Source organism: Malus sylvestris, chromosome 13, assembly GCF_916048215.2.
Source record: "Malus sylvestris chromosome 13, drMalSylv7.2, whole genome shotgun sequence".
Classification (NCBI taxonomy): Eukaryota; Viridiplantae; Streptophyta; class Magnoliopsida; order Rosales; family Rosaceae; genus Malus; species Malus sylvestris.
In genome coordinates, this window is record NC_062272.1 from 13688043 (window position 1) to 13703381 (window position 15339).

A 15339-nucleotide genomic window follows, 5' to 3' on the forward strand; every position below is an offset into this window, starting at 1 on the left:
CTAGCTCCCCATAAGGTTGTAACTGAATATCATTCTCGTCGTAAGAAGTTTGAATCAAATTTTGTGCAAGTGGATAAACTGGAGAGTACCAAGATGAAGGTTTCTGACTTTCAAGAAACTATTACCCCAATGGAAGATTAGAATCTTAGACATAAACTATTTTTCTAGTTGAAATTTAGACAATGGGGCCGAATTCCACCTAGTGGCCGAACCCCCCTTTGTATTTGGTTTAATTTTTTGAACAATTTTCCTTTATGTTTGGATTATTTGTTAGTGATTTGTTTTTAGATGTTAAGTTTTTAATTAATTACCATCCTTGAATACTTAAATTATTTTGAATGGATATTTGTTTTTAAGAATTTTTATGCATGAGACCGATTCAAATTAATTTTTATTCTAGGTATGACTAGTGGGAAAGTTAGTTGTTTGTCACATAGTGCAACCACGTACACCGTTTTGCGTGAACATATCTATTTCACTAACTTCATACCTAAGAATGCACCTCTGACAACCTTCTCTGGCCCATCTAACCTAATCGAATGATACGGTAAGGCACGTATAATGTTGTCCAATTGTACAATTTTGACCATTGATGGGGCACTCGAATGATTTGGAAGAACATTGTTGAGTTTCAAGGACATTAGAGATAATAATTACCATGCTGAAACCTATGTAGAAAATGGAGTTGAATTTATGTGCTTAACTTTCTACGAATATGGCCAGAAGCATACTTTAGAGAAGATGGAGCGTATCCCGAGTGATCTGTATGCTATGACCATATGCCCTATAGAAAGCCACTATGTGGCCGGCCCTACCTCTGGGATCACGCACGAAATTACACTTTGGCATGATCGTTTGGGACACCCTGGACAAATAGTGATGCGCCGTATCCTCAAATCATCACACGGGCATCCACTAACCCGAAGTTTATGTTCGATTCAAGGAATCGCATGTCAAACCTACTCCATGGGAAAACTTATTATTAAGCATTGTTATGACAAGATTCGTTCGAATCCTCCTATTTTTCTATAAAGGATTCAGGAGGACATGTGTGGACTGATTCACCATCTATTCAGACCATTTAGATATTTTATGGTTTTGGTTGACGCTTCCACACGTTGGTCACATGTGTGCTTGTTGTCCACAAAGAACGATGCATTCTCCAAACTGTTGGCTCAGGTTATCAAGCTCAGGGCTCACCACCCTGATTATCCAATCAAATATATTGGATTGGATAATGCTGAAGAATTCACATCTAAAACTTTTGATGACTATTGCATGTTGGTTGGGGTTGAAGTTGAATATCCAGTACCCCATGTTCACACCTAGAACGGCCTGGCAGAGGCATTCATTAAGCGCTTACAAATGATTGCTTGATCGTTGGTCATACGTACCAAGCTCTCGATTGTTGCTTGGGGCTATGCAATATTGCACGTATCCATGTTGGTTTACCTAAGGCATGTTGCGACCTAACCATATAGCGTTATTCAGTTGGTTACCGGATACGAACCCGACATATCGCATATGCACATTTTTGGTTGTGCAGTATATATGTTGATTTCGCCGCCCTTACGTATAAAAATTGAGCCTCAGCGAATGATGAGAATCTATGTCGGTTTAAAAGTATGAATTGACGAAAATACCCCCAGGGGCAAGGATTTTGACTTCCGTTGACCATTGTTTAAAGAGACGTATGACTCATTCTTTTAGCATATTTTATACTACTCGACGGTACGAACACGTAAGTGCAAACCAAATCGAATTTGGAGTTACGAAGGAGATTTTATGTATTTACAAAGTTGAAGGACATTTTGGTAAATTCACAATTCCAGATATTTAACCCTTAGTTATTTTATTATTTTCCTATAAAGAATTTATATGTTGTGGGTCCCACACCCACTCCTCACTTTTTCCTCATATCCCGTGTCATCTCTCTCCCAAAATCTTGATCCCTCTATTTCAAACTCTCTCATTTCTTTTAAACCCTTGGAGCACACTCTTGTTGACACCTCACTATGTTTATTATTTTAAAACTCTCTCTCCCTTTGCTTTCATCTTCTTCTTTGAAAGTAGAGAGGCAAAAATGGGCAGTAACCAACCACACCATTCATTCCCTCACTCCGGTGCATCCTCACTGTCTCAGTCTCTCATTTTCTCTACAACACTCTCTCGGACCTCTATCTCTCTAAAACTCTCTCAACTCAACTCTTTATGCACTCACCATGCACAATGACACTGCACCACCATCACTAGCCTTCTTTTTAACATAGTGGTTAATTGCGCTTGCATGATTCCTCAATGTACTGGGTTCGAAGGTTGGTAATGGTGATGATGATGATGATGAAATGATGAGTGGATGTTTATTATGAAGAGAAATGTTAAAGGACTTTCTCTCGCTCTTTCTCTGTTCTCTGTGCAACCATGTAAGTCTCGAAATCATTCTTTTTTTTTCCTTTTAAACATGTTTAGGTACCGTTTTTAACCTTTGTATGTGATTTAGGGAAATATTTGGTGTAGATTGGATGAGGGAGAGGATTTTCCAGTTTTCTGGGAAATGTAAACCGTGGCCATCTGACCACTTTCAGATCAATTTCACAACCAACACCAACCATGATTGGGCTTCCAATAGGTATAGATCGATTCCTTACATTTCTATCTTCAAGTTGGTTTTTGTACCATCGAATTTGGTTAAGAAATGAGCTTGTTTGGTGCTCGGGAAGTTAGACTTGCAACCTGCAAAAACTGCAGGTTTCATGAAGAATGCGCGTGGGGAAGCCACAACATGGTGGTGCGTACGGTGCGTGGTTGCCAGTGTAGCCACTTTGTGGCGGCGTGTGGAGGAACCTGAGGTCCCTTCTTAGGTTTCTCAACGTGTTAGACCTGAATTCGTCTTCCATTTTCTAAAATTCAACCATTTTAAAATAGTTCCTTTATTAGTCGTACTTTGTACGAAAATGCGTAATTACGTTAGTACGTTATATTTACGTAAATGTTTTCGTTTCTAGGTAAACACATCACAAGGATCTTCGATGCCTACGAGGCGGGTTACACCCGACGACATTATCTGTGAGTGGGTCTTTGCTTTTAAATATTATATATTTATTTAGTTTCCATTTATACATTTGAAAAGGAATTTCCTACGCATGCCTAGATTAGACTAATGTTTATAAGAATTAGCGAAATAACGGAAAATTACAAAATTATTATAAATCATATGGGATGCACATGTATGTGTACTTTTATGGGGTTTTAATTATGGCCATGATTAATATTTTATTTATTACTATTATGTCGATGTGAATTATCAAATTACTGTGGCCCGACTATATTTATGTTATTTGCTCATCATTTGCTACACCAGTGTTAGTACTCGCCCGGGTCAGGGCTAATCTTTCACATGTATGTGCATATCGCACCGTACGCTTACTTTGGATCCATTGTAAGTGCCAGTCATTTCCTAGATTGCTATAGGCAATTAGGACTCGTATGTGCTGCGCATAGCGCCAGTCTTTATGTGATTGTAGTACTAGAGCGTATATCATTGTTACACCCAGTCTTGTTCATGTCAGAATATATCTGCATGAACTCGTGTGTCAGCATATGTCGATGAACACTCGATATAGTATGTTTGCTAATGCGAGATTATGTGAATACATACGTCATGTACTTACCTACGAAACATTGTGTTGTATTGAATTCTTGAGATTTTGCAGGCTACTGTAAGTATTTTCTTACTATACGTAATATGTATATTTTGGAAACTATACTTGTTTTATGGTGAGGGGTTATTACGTTTTCAAAAAGGTTTTTATAAAACTTTATTTTTAGGCCCACTTACCCTTATTTTTCGCCCCTCCAGGTTTTAATGGCTGAGCTTTTGTGTCGACGAGGATTTTTGGTAAACTGTTGTTGCGGGAATACTACCGACGGTATAATTATCATCATATTTTATTGTACTTTACGTATGCTCTGATATCACGTGTGAAATGAGTTTATTCTCGCTCACAAGTGCACTCTTATATTTAGGCATCTTTAGATAATTAAATTTATTTACATTTTCCACATCACTACACTTTATGGCTTCATCACCCTCCTGGTGTCGACCATCACAACTCGATTCGGAGTCCAGGTGGACATTCCAGGTTAGGGTGTGTCACCTATGGTCATTCAATCACAAGATGCAAAACTAGATCTCTTCCGTCCGAATGAGGATGATGAAGATATTTTGGAATTTGAAGTTCCTTATCTAAGTACGATAGACGCTTTATTATACTTAGCTCAATGCATTAGACCCGACATCTCATTTGCTGTTAATCTTTTGGTAAGATACAGTAATGCACCAATACGCAGACACTGGACTGGTGTTAAAGACATCTTCTGTTACCTTAAGGGTACTACGGATCTGGGCTTATTTTATCCCTACGAATCCTCGAGTGATGTTGCACCCCCTTATCTCGAGTTGATTCTCGCTTTGTTAGTTGTACTGACACATGATACTTATTTGATCCGTACAACGCGCGTTCTGAAACGGGTGATGTCTTTACCGTTTGAGGCACCGCAATCTCTTGTAGGTCAACTAGACATACCTTAATTGCCATTTCGTTTAACCATGCTGAAATTCTCAACTTATATAAAGCAACTTATGAATGCTTTTGGTTGAGAGTAGTTGTGGGTCATATTTGAAGATCCTGTGATCTTTACCTCGTCGTTGATGTCCTGACAACGATCTATGAAGACAACACATCATGCATCGAATAACTCAAGAAGTGTTACATCAAATGAGACAACACCAAGCACATTGCACCGAAGACGACGTTTCATAAGTTTGTTCAAGGAATTGGTATGCGTAAACTTTCTGAGTTGTAACATTGCTAGTTCTCTTTGAAAATATGTTAAATTCAGGGGGAGTATCCTGAAGTATACTTGCTTGATCTTAATGTACTCTTTTTCCCTACGATTATGAGCATTTTTTCCCACTGGGTTTTTGCTACATAACGAGGTTTTGACGAGGCACCCACCTTGGGTTGATCATATCCTTGATGACGTTCTGTAGACGTTTCATTTGACTTTGCATTGCTTACACATTTTTCCTTATAATATGGGTATTATCCTTACTCTGGTTTTTACCACAGCCATAGGGCTTTTTGTGAGACTTAATTCCTTATGCAAGTTCCTACCTTATTAAGAATAGTGTGTTCTCAAAATCAGTGTCAACGAGTTGACTTCCTCAACCTCTACATGATGCCAAATCTACTTGAGTATTTACACACTCAAGGATGAGTGTTATAAACTTCTTGTTTAAGTGTGATTGTGTAAATCCTAGATTATTTTTTATTTTAGTTATTATTCCCTATTAGGACTTGTATTCCTTGGAGGATAAGGATTTCTTCTCTCTCTTATTACTATAAATAAAGGCACTAGCGGAATAACAAGATCCTATACACAACTCTACAAACACATTTCTCTTTATTCTCTTTCTGTGTTGCCGACCCCCTTCCCCTGTCAGTTAAACATAGGCCACTACATTTATGAACTTTTCAACCTAAATTTTTTTAATTTAGATAAAATTAGGTTTCATATGAATTGTTCGATTAGTTCATTATTTTCCAAAATATGTTTTAATAAAAACAATAATATTTAAAATAAGTAAAATTAAAGAAAAACAAAATAGTAAAACAAAAAAAAGGCTAATTGACAAAAGGTTACTAAAAATATAGGGGGCGTTTGTTTGCCCTCACTAAGTGTTACTGGACTAGACTGGACTAACTATTAGTCTAATCCCATGTTTGTTCCGTAGTGGGAATATGTATAATGAGATTAAAGGGGACTCAATTGGACAAACTCCTTCATTAGGAATTCTTAGCGAGACCCCCCAATACCCATGGGATAGCTAAGACCTCGTCTGTTCCATCTCATCCTCTCTTTGCTCTCTGTTCTTTTGTGGACTAACAGCCACCATCACACCATAACTCGCCAACTCTGGCGTGATCACACCACCAACCCACCACCACTATCTCCCTCTCTCCTCACCCTGAACCCATAATTTCAAACTTAGGAATATCCCACTCTTACTGTCATCCGTCTAACTCTAGCCGTCTACGTCGCTGCGCTTCGAACTCGACCTCGGACTTGTCGACTTCACACGATTAACGGGATCTTGTGAACCCAACAGTGGGTGAGTCACCAAGTGTGCTTGAAGGAATATGGGAGGCCAAAAATGCCAAAGCTTACAACGGCGATAAAAACATTGGCTGGATTGGGACGACAGATACGTGTTCTCCACTAAGGGTAGTGGCTTGGGATTCTTGTTTTCATTTGGTTTTGATTTAAATTGTGTTTTGATTTCGACTGGGTTTGATGTGATCTGGAATTGGCATTTGATTTGCTCTGCAATTGTTTGAATGATCTGCAGGTGTGGAATGAATTTTCAGAAGATAATAAAAGAATTTAGAAAAAAGAAAAAGAGATTAAATAATAAAATATTAATATATATTAGATTAAATAATATTTGTTGGGGTACAAAATAATAATAATGGTTCCTTAATTCAAGGAAAGTGGAAATGATGGTGGCAATTAAAATCCACGATGAAGATTAACCAAGAAAATCTACACCATTCAATTTTTTTAAACAAATAAAAAATGAATTAAATCAAAAAAATTAAAGAGCCATGTTGTTGGAATGTGTGAGGAGTTGTCCATTTCCTCCAATGTGCAAAAGGGAGTTGTGGATGCAAATTTTTGTCTTCTTCTTCTTGGACAAAATTGCACCTACAAAACAATTAACACCTTAGGTCAAGGCCAAGAGCCTCACGCGCCCACGATGAATGCGAGGGGCTTTGGCCGAAAAACCTCCGATGCCAAAGTTATAATTTAGAGAGAAAAGTATTTGGAGAATTTTTGGGAGTTTTGCAAGAGTGTGGAACTAGTCTTTCAGAGAAAATGGAGTCCTATTTATAGAGCATGGCTGACCCTTGGATGTATTTTGGGGTGTAATGGTGATAATTTAGTGATTAATGGATTCATTAGGAATGAATCCATTAATTAGCCTAATTAATTTAATTTATATGGAAGGTTTTGAAGGTTATGGAATGATTTTCTTGTAAAGGATATAGAGTAAAGATGGATGAGATAAATTTGAACTTGTTACCTATTTTGGGCACTCTTGACTTGGTTGATGGATGATTCTCCGTTGCTCGCGTGTAGGAAACCCGGTGTGTCTCGAGGGTAATTTTGTCTTCTTCACCTAAAAATCCATATGTCGCCTCTTGATTATTTTTTGGCTCCACAGGAGTTGATGAAAACTACCCACTTTCTCACCCTACTCTTCCTGTCACCCTAAGTCTATAAAATGGGAGATTGACTGCAAAAGCAAGGGAAAAAAAGGAACACAAAAATCAAGAGACAGTAAGGGGAAAAGTACACAACATTAGAGGAAAAAAAAGCAAGAAAAGAGGAAGGAGATACACGGTAAGGACAAAAGCAAATCAAAGCAAAAGAAGAAAAGCAGGGGACTTAGAAGCTACATATTTATTCTTTTGTGTTTGTTTCTCTTTTTCTAGGGTGTTGTTGCTTCACTTTGCAGGAAAGAAGCACTTTGCTTCTTCCATTCCCGAAGCAAAATAAAAGGGAGATGGGCACTCTGCAAAAACCATCAACGCCCTCAAATGCAGAAGCAGACCCAAAGTTTTCAAACTCGTTCACATCATTTCTTTGACCGAGCCCTACATCGGAGCCTCTTAAATTTCCACGTCGTTGTCATTAAATTCTTGCTTCCTCTCGAGTTGCAGTCCAACAAACCCAATAAAACCACAATTTTCCTTTGCCGCTGTAGTGACACCCAACGAAGATTTCAGCAAAACACAGTGATTGGATCTAACCAAAAGGAAGAAACAATTGCTTGAGTGCCCAAAGAAGTTTCGAAACTGGTTTTTTCGTCGTCAACCCATCGTGCCCAACAATGGTTCCGGGGCTCGCCGACAGCGTAAAGATGGACGCACTAGCAGCAACCACCACCGACTTCCTCAGAGCCCAGACAACCGCAACTTTAAAGGCTTCATGGACACCCAATCCTCTGCTTACTCTTCTCCGCCAACAACACTGCTTAAAAGAAAAACGAAGAAAGATAATATATGGACTTTCCACCAACAACAACCATGTCGTGACCTCTGCCCAGTAAGTTCGTCCATGTCGAGAAGAAAAATGAGCAGTCTGTGCCGCTTCGTGCCGTTGCAGTTAGTCCCATGAATTTCTTTGGGGTGGTTTCGTGCCGTTGCAGTTAGTCCCATGAATTTCTTTGGGGTGGTCTAAACCACCCCGTGAAGTTCCAATCTTCTTTGGGGTGATCTAAACCACCCCGTGAAGTTCCAATCAAATCTAAGTGATCCGTGCCACCTGCCGCCGTAGCATTGCTATTAGAAGGTTCTGTCCGCCGTAACGAGGTCACTGAAGACCCGATCGCTGTAAACGAAGCAGTAAAAAAATGGCAGGAGCAAGAAGTTATCTTTTTGTCTAAATGTGAAGAGAACAAGAGTACCCAAGAACTCCATTCACCGCCATCGACATCAAAACCTAGAGAAGCATCAAAATCTCGGTTTAACCTATTGATCATGGTTATCCTCAAAAGCGCTTGGTGTTCTTCCTTGCGACAAGCCCAAAGAAAGCCCAGCCAAAGAAGAATGGGCATTGCTTGTTGCTGACCAAGTTTTTTTTTTCAAATTCTGTCTAAATTAGGAATTGAAAGAAATGATCTCCAGCAATCAAATAAAAAGGTGAAGAGGTAAAGTTTGTCGTGACTCTAGTTAAAGATTGGTTTGATACTACGAGAACAAATCCAAACAGGAAGCTATAGCTTGATTTAATTCATGGACAAAAGAGAGCTTGTTTTAAAATAAAAAAGCTTAGCACATGGTGGTTTCCAAATGAGCAGCTCACCGTTAAATGTTGGTTCAAAGTTGAAACAAAAGTTACAAACCAAAAGCAAAGGAAAAGAAAGATTTTACAACTCAAAAGGAATGACAAGTAAAACAAGTCTTTTTCACAACAAAAAAAAAGGGTCTGACTTTCATGCTTTCAAAGTCCTATTTCAAATAGTATTGAATTCATACGAAACCTATTGGAGAAGGAAGCTGCAAAGGAAGAGGAAAAATGAAATACCTTTCATGTGAGTTCATCACAAGTATGACCTCCATCAAGTTAAAGTTAAACATGGAGCAAGAAATGATAGTAAGTAAAAGTCAAATGCCAAAATATTAGTGGGTTTATCAGAAATGAACCCGTTAATTTTACTTGACGCTTAAATGGCAAAAAGCCAATTTAAATGGCACAAAGACGATACAAATGGCACAAAGCCGTGTTTTGCTCCAATGGCTTAAAGCCTTCGCCCGCATGAGATAAAACTGCATAAGGCATCAAATGCTCATTGCTTGCACGAGCTGAAACTGCACAAGGCATCAAACCCCAACAAATACATAAGGAACTACAAGTGACTTGATCCCTCAACGAGGGTACGTAGGCAACCTAGGGCTCTACCTAGGTGCAGTCACAAAATCAAATAAACACCCAAATCTCCAATTTACGATTTATTCATAGGAATCAAAGGGTATTCCTTTCCCAAAAGAAGGGTTGTAATTAATAGGCGCGTAGCCTAGAATGGGTCGAACTCAATTTAATAAAACCCTCTTCGAAAAATGAACGAGGGTGAAATTATGTCGAGTGAATTATTGGTTTACATATTGTGTACAATTTTTGCTCAACAATATTATATTAGAATTTGTTATTATCCAGTTTCTTAGTCCGACATTGCACCAAACACTTCATTAAGTTAGTCCAACTTAGTTCTTGAAACTTGTTGATGCACAAAATCGGAGGTCTTGGAACAATGTAAGTCCGACCATGAATCTGCAAGTAATGTAAATAACACAAGATGTATCGTGGTTCACCCCAAGGTTTGGGCTACGTCCACACTGATTGTATTTATTTGAGGGAGAGAGAACTCTGAGAGTAAGAGCGTTGAGAGGGGGTGAGAGGGCCTAGGAATTGGCCTCTGAAATGGCCTCTCCTAATTGTGAGGGTGAGAGGTCCTTTTATAGAATAAGGACTCCTCACTTATTACATATTTGCCCTTCATTTATCACATAATTACATTTAAGTCCCTCGAGTATTTGTATGAGATCTAAATACGAGACCCTAAATATGATATAAACAGTAGTCCCCCAAGTCTTCAGTTAAAAGAGTCTTTTGGCTGAAGACTTGAAATTCAGTCCATGTGTGAGACGAAGTAACTAGATGTTGTCTTGAACTGATGTTCGATGTGAGGCGGTGCTCAATCTGAAATGATGCTCAACTAGAAGTAGCACATGCTGTGAGGCTGCTTGGCTCGTGGCTTATGTTGCCTTGGTTGGCTCGGCTTGTGGCGTTGAAGGTGAGGGGGTCCCTTTTATAGAATAAGGGTTCGCTCTTCAACACATATATGATGGGCTGGAGTTGATGCTCGGGGCGAGGTGGTTGCTCAGTAGGCGGCGATGCTCTCTAATGGTGGTGAGGAAGTCCCTTTTATAGAATAAGGGCTCGCTTCTCAATACATAAGTGATGGGTTAGGAGTGATGCTTGCGGCGAGACGGTTGCTCAGCTGGCGGCGTTACTCTCTAATGAAGGTGAAAGAGTCCCTTTATAGAATAAGGGTTCACTCCTCAATACATAAGTGATGGGTTATGAGTGATGCTCGCGGCGAGACGGTTGCTCATTTGGCGACGTTGCTCTCTAATGAAGGTGAGGGAGTCCCTTTTATAGAATAAGGGCTCGCTCCTCAATAAATAAGTGATGGGCTAGGAGTGATGCTGGCGGCGAGGTGGTTGCTCAATTGGTGGCGTTACCCTCTAATGAAGGTGAGGGAGTCCCTTTTATAGAATAAGGGCTTGCTCCTTAATACATAAGTGATGAGCTAGGAGTGATGCTCGCGGCGAGGCGGTTGCTCTCTAATGAAGGTGAGAGAGTCCATTTTATAAAATAAGGGCTCGCTTTTCAGTACATGAATAATGGGCTAAGCCCCCCAATTATTTTTCATGAGGCTCAGTTGAGGCCCAATATATGGTACATAATGTAGTCCCCCCAAGTCTTCGGTCAATAGAGTCTATTGGCTGGATACTTCAAATTCAATCCATGTATGGGCCGAAGTGGCGGTTGTTTGGAGGTGGTATTTGTATACCCTGCACTGAAGCTTTGTAGGTGAAGCTTTGCAAATGAAGCTTTGAAGCTAGAGCTCTGTAAATGGAACTTTTGAAGCTAGAACTCTGTAAATAAAGCTTTTGAAGCTGATTGACATGAGTGATGCTCATGAATGTTTATGTTGATTGACATGAGTGATGCTCATGGATGTTGTCATGAGTGATGCTCATGAATGTTAACATGAGTGATGCTCATGAATGTTGACATGAATGATGGTCATGAATGTTTATGTATGATTGTCATGAGTGATGCTCATGAATGTTTATGTATGAATGACATGAGTAATGTTCATGTATAATTTGGAGTACTGGGCGTACTTTTGATCACCTAGTTGGTGGCATGAAGGAGAGTACATGCTGTACATTTCATCACCTAGTTGGTGGCATGAATGGCTAGTTGCCAAATGATATTTAGAGTACAAGTTGTATATTTCATCACCTGGTTGATGGCATGAATGGCTAGTTGCCAAGTGATATTTAGAGTATTGAGCGTACTCTTGATCACCTGGTTAGTGGTAATAATGGCAGGTTGCCGAATAATTGTGGATTACTGGGCGTACTTTTGATCACTTGGTTAGTGGTAATAACGGCGGGTTGCCGAATAATTGTGAAGTACTGGGCGTACTTTTGATGACCTGGTTGGTGCTATTTTGGGCTTATAGGCCTTCGCCATCTACACAACATTTCAGCCCATTTATTTTAGGCTTTGCCCTTTTTTTTGGCGTTATTATTATTACCCTTTGATGGGGTTTATACAGACGTCTCCGAAAGAGAAGAAAAATAAATTACATGTTTTCAGCATGTTAATGGGTATCTTCTGGTCCAACAGAAAGTAGAGACGGGAAACCTTGGTGGGCATCTTCTTATCTTTAATCATGTTATCCCGTGGGATAGTGGAGTAGTGGAATAGTGGAGCATCTGCTTTTCGGCTTTTCCTTTTCTGCTTTCTGCTTTTCTTTCTGATTTTCTTTCCGTTTCTTGACCCTGATGAATATGGAAGATAAGGAATGATAATAGATTTGATAATAAGAAAATACTCATATCTCCTCTTTTGCTTTCTTCTTTTCACTTTCCTCTCTTTCTGTCTCTGAGCTGTCATGCATGTGCACCTTTGAATCTGCAGGTTGGCCACGATGGTGATGTTGTGTAGGCACTGCTGGAAAGGGAGGAGCCGATCACATTCTTTGCTTGACCAAAGCTTTGCAAACACTGCTTTTGTCGTCTTCGTTCCTGTTGCACGCTCCCACACTGCTGCTCAACCTTGACGAAGCTAGATCTCTCTTTAGGGCCCTAAGCTCTTCAGCCGACGCCATCGTCTTTTCCACAGGGCAGATCCAGTCATCATTGTTGTGGGATTGATTCACGTTCTAACCCACATTCCATTTTTGCATACTGCATTGCCGATTTGCTTGCCTTCAAAATAGCACTTCCGTGAAACAGTGCCACATGAACGAGGGTTGCAGTAAATCTTGCAAATCTTGATCCAATGGACAAAGCAAAAAGCTGGCTAAGATAAAGCTTGTCGTAACTATTATAGGCATCAATATTAAGATCAAACTGGGGTGTTAAGATCTTGGTAGTGTCATATTTATGCCCAGTAAAAGTGAAGAGCTTGCTGGAAAATATAGGGAACTTCTGAGCATCGAAAGTGTTAAACTTCTAGTAACAAAGAGGCATAATGATGTAGATGAAGATGACAAATCCAAACCCATCATTGAGAATGGAAGTCCATAGCGTGACGAGGGGCCTGCCGTGATAAGCAGAAATCCTAACCCAATCGAGGGTGAAAGCACCAACACCAAGTCCACTGTAACCTGAGCCAATCTGCTGAGCTGTGATACTATGTGGCCAAGCCCATCAGACCCATGAGAAGAACGTCAAGATGGGGAAAGGATAGCGAGGGAGTGCATAGTAGAGAAAGCTTGCTGTCAAGGCAATGAGGAAAAACTGCATCGGGGTAAGGCCTTTCGCTTTATGGTCTTTTTCGTGGAGTGCTCTAAACAAAGAAACCTGAGCAACGTTAGAAGGCCACCATATTTCCACCGAGTCAACCAAGTACTTCCTGAGAATCCCAGCCCATCCATACCCAATTACCTGAGTGGTGAGGACGATAACGAGTAGGCATCACCCCTACCGTGGGAAAATAAGTGTCCAAGTTCAGAATCACATAAAGGAGGGTAGGGTCGCCATTCCTAATCCTATTGAGCACGACCGGTTGAGTGCCCGAATCCAATCAAGGATTTCAAGATCGACGCCTTCAGAAAGCTCTGATTCCCGTCCGGATCTGAAGTACTTATAAATTAAGACCAGCACTGACAGTGACACCGGTAGGACGATACGCGCCACTGAAAACTAGCTTTTTTGTGTGATTGCGGCGGCGACTGTAACTGAAATTGGGTTGCTAGGTTTTGCAGGATCGAAAAACCCAATCTCCATTGAACAAATCGCAATCTTCCGGCGGCAGTTCAATCTTCTCCTCCTCCTCTTCTTCCTGAGAAGAACCCAACAATTCAATCTTCTGATCTTTGTGTTGTTCGACGATGGATTTCAGATCAATCGGCTCTTGGGTTTCATCCGAATTGTTGTTCTCTAACTGGGTTTCTTCTGAACTGTGATCCTCCAACTGGTTTCTTCTGAACTGTGATCCTTCAACTGGGTTTCGTATAGCATAAAAGCCATCGAGATCTGGGTCTGCGACGCCGCCAACGGTTGCCTTAATGACGATGCAGACATAGTCGGAGGCATCATCACCGTGGAGTTTATCAGAGAATTGAATCGGCGTGGGAGAAGATGGAGGAAATTGAGAACTAGAGCCGACAACTCGTACAAGAACCCTAGATTACTGGTCTTGTCGCTGCTACTTCTGCATCATCTTTCTATCTTATTTTCTCGGGAAAATTAGAAAGATTGAGGTCTTTAAGATGGGGAGCCCCATTTCTTTTCTCGTCGTTCCCTTTTATTTCCTTGGAAAGTCGGTTGTTTGGATTGGAAAGAAATAACAGAGAGGAAAGAAAACCAAATATAGGATCTGGGATTTATTGCAGGTGATCATATCTTTCTCTCGTGTGGGATCTGGGAAAGCTTTGGTTTGTAGATTCATGGGGGAGGTAAAAAAAAAAAAAAAAAACCGACACAGCTTTTCGTGTCGTTTCCCACAGACGGCGCCAAATGTTGATGCACAAAACTGGAGGTCTTGGAACAACGTAAATCCGACTGTGAATCTACAAGTAATGTAAATAACACAAGATGTATCGTGGTTCACCCCAATGTTTGGGCACGTCCACACTGATTGTATTTATTTGAGGGAGAAAGAGCTCTGAGAGTGAGAGCGTTGAGAGGGGGTGAGAGGGCTTAGGAATTGGCCTCTGAAATGGCCTATCCTAATTGTGAGGGTGAGGGGTCCTTTTATAGAATAAGGACTCCTCACTTATTACATATTTGCCCATTCCTTTATCATATAATTACATTTAAGTCATTCGAGTATTTGTACGAGATCTAAATACGAGACATTAAATATGGTATAAACAAAACTAGTTCAGTTCGAGATAGTACGGTCCAACAAACGCACCCATAAAATCTTAAAGTTCGTTTGTCGGTTTATTCAAAAAATTATTTTGTAAAACATCATCGAATGGACCCTCACTTGTCGGATTCAGCTTGATATTTTAAATTGTAAGAGCAGTTCCACCATGGTGTATTACCCGGTGGACTAGGGATGGAATAGGGCCAAATAGGCCGGCGGAAAAGGTCCAGCTTATGCCAGCCCGAGGGACAGGCCAGGCTCGAGCGACAAGCTCGGCAGGGATTGCCAGCCCGAGAGCCCGAAGGGAATGTGACGTGGGCTGACGTCAGTCACAATATAAAATTAATAAAAATATAAAATATTAATATATATATATATAAAAGAAAATCCAGGCTTCGAACTCAACGACTCTCGCCGGAGTTCGTCGCCAAGGTTGATGATACACCCATAAACAAATGACAGAGACTAAACCCAAGGGTTTCAACTCGAAACACATAAAAAACCAGAGAATAACTCAAGCAATTGAAGTAGGGCAATAACCTCATATGGGTTTGAGCAATGGAAGCTTGAAGCTCTCGGCTTCAATGGTGGATG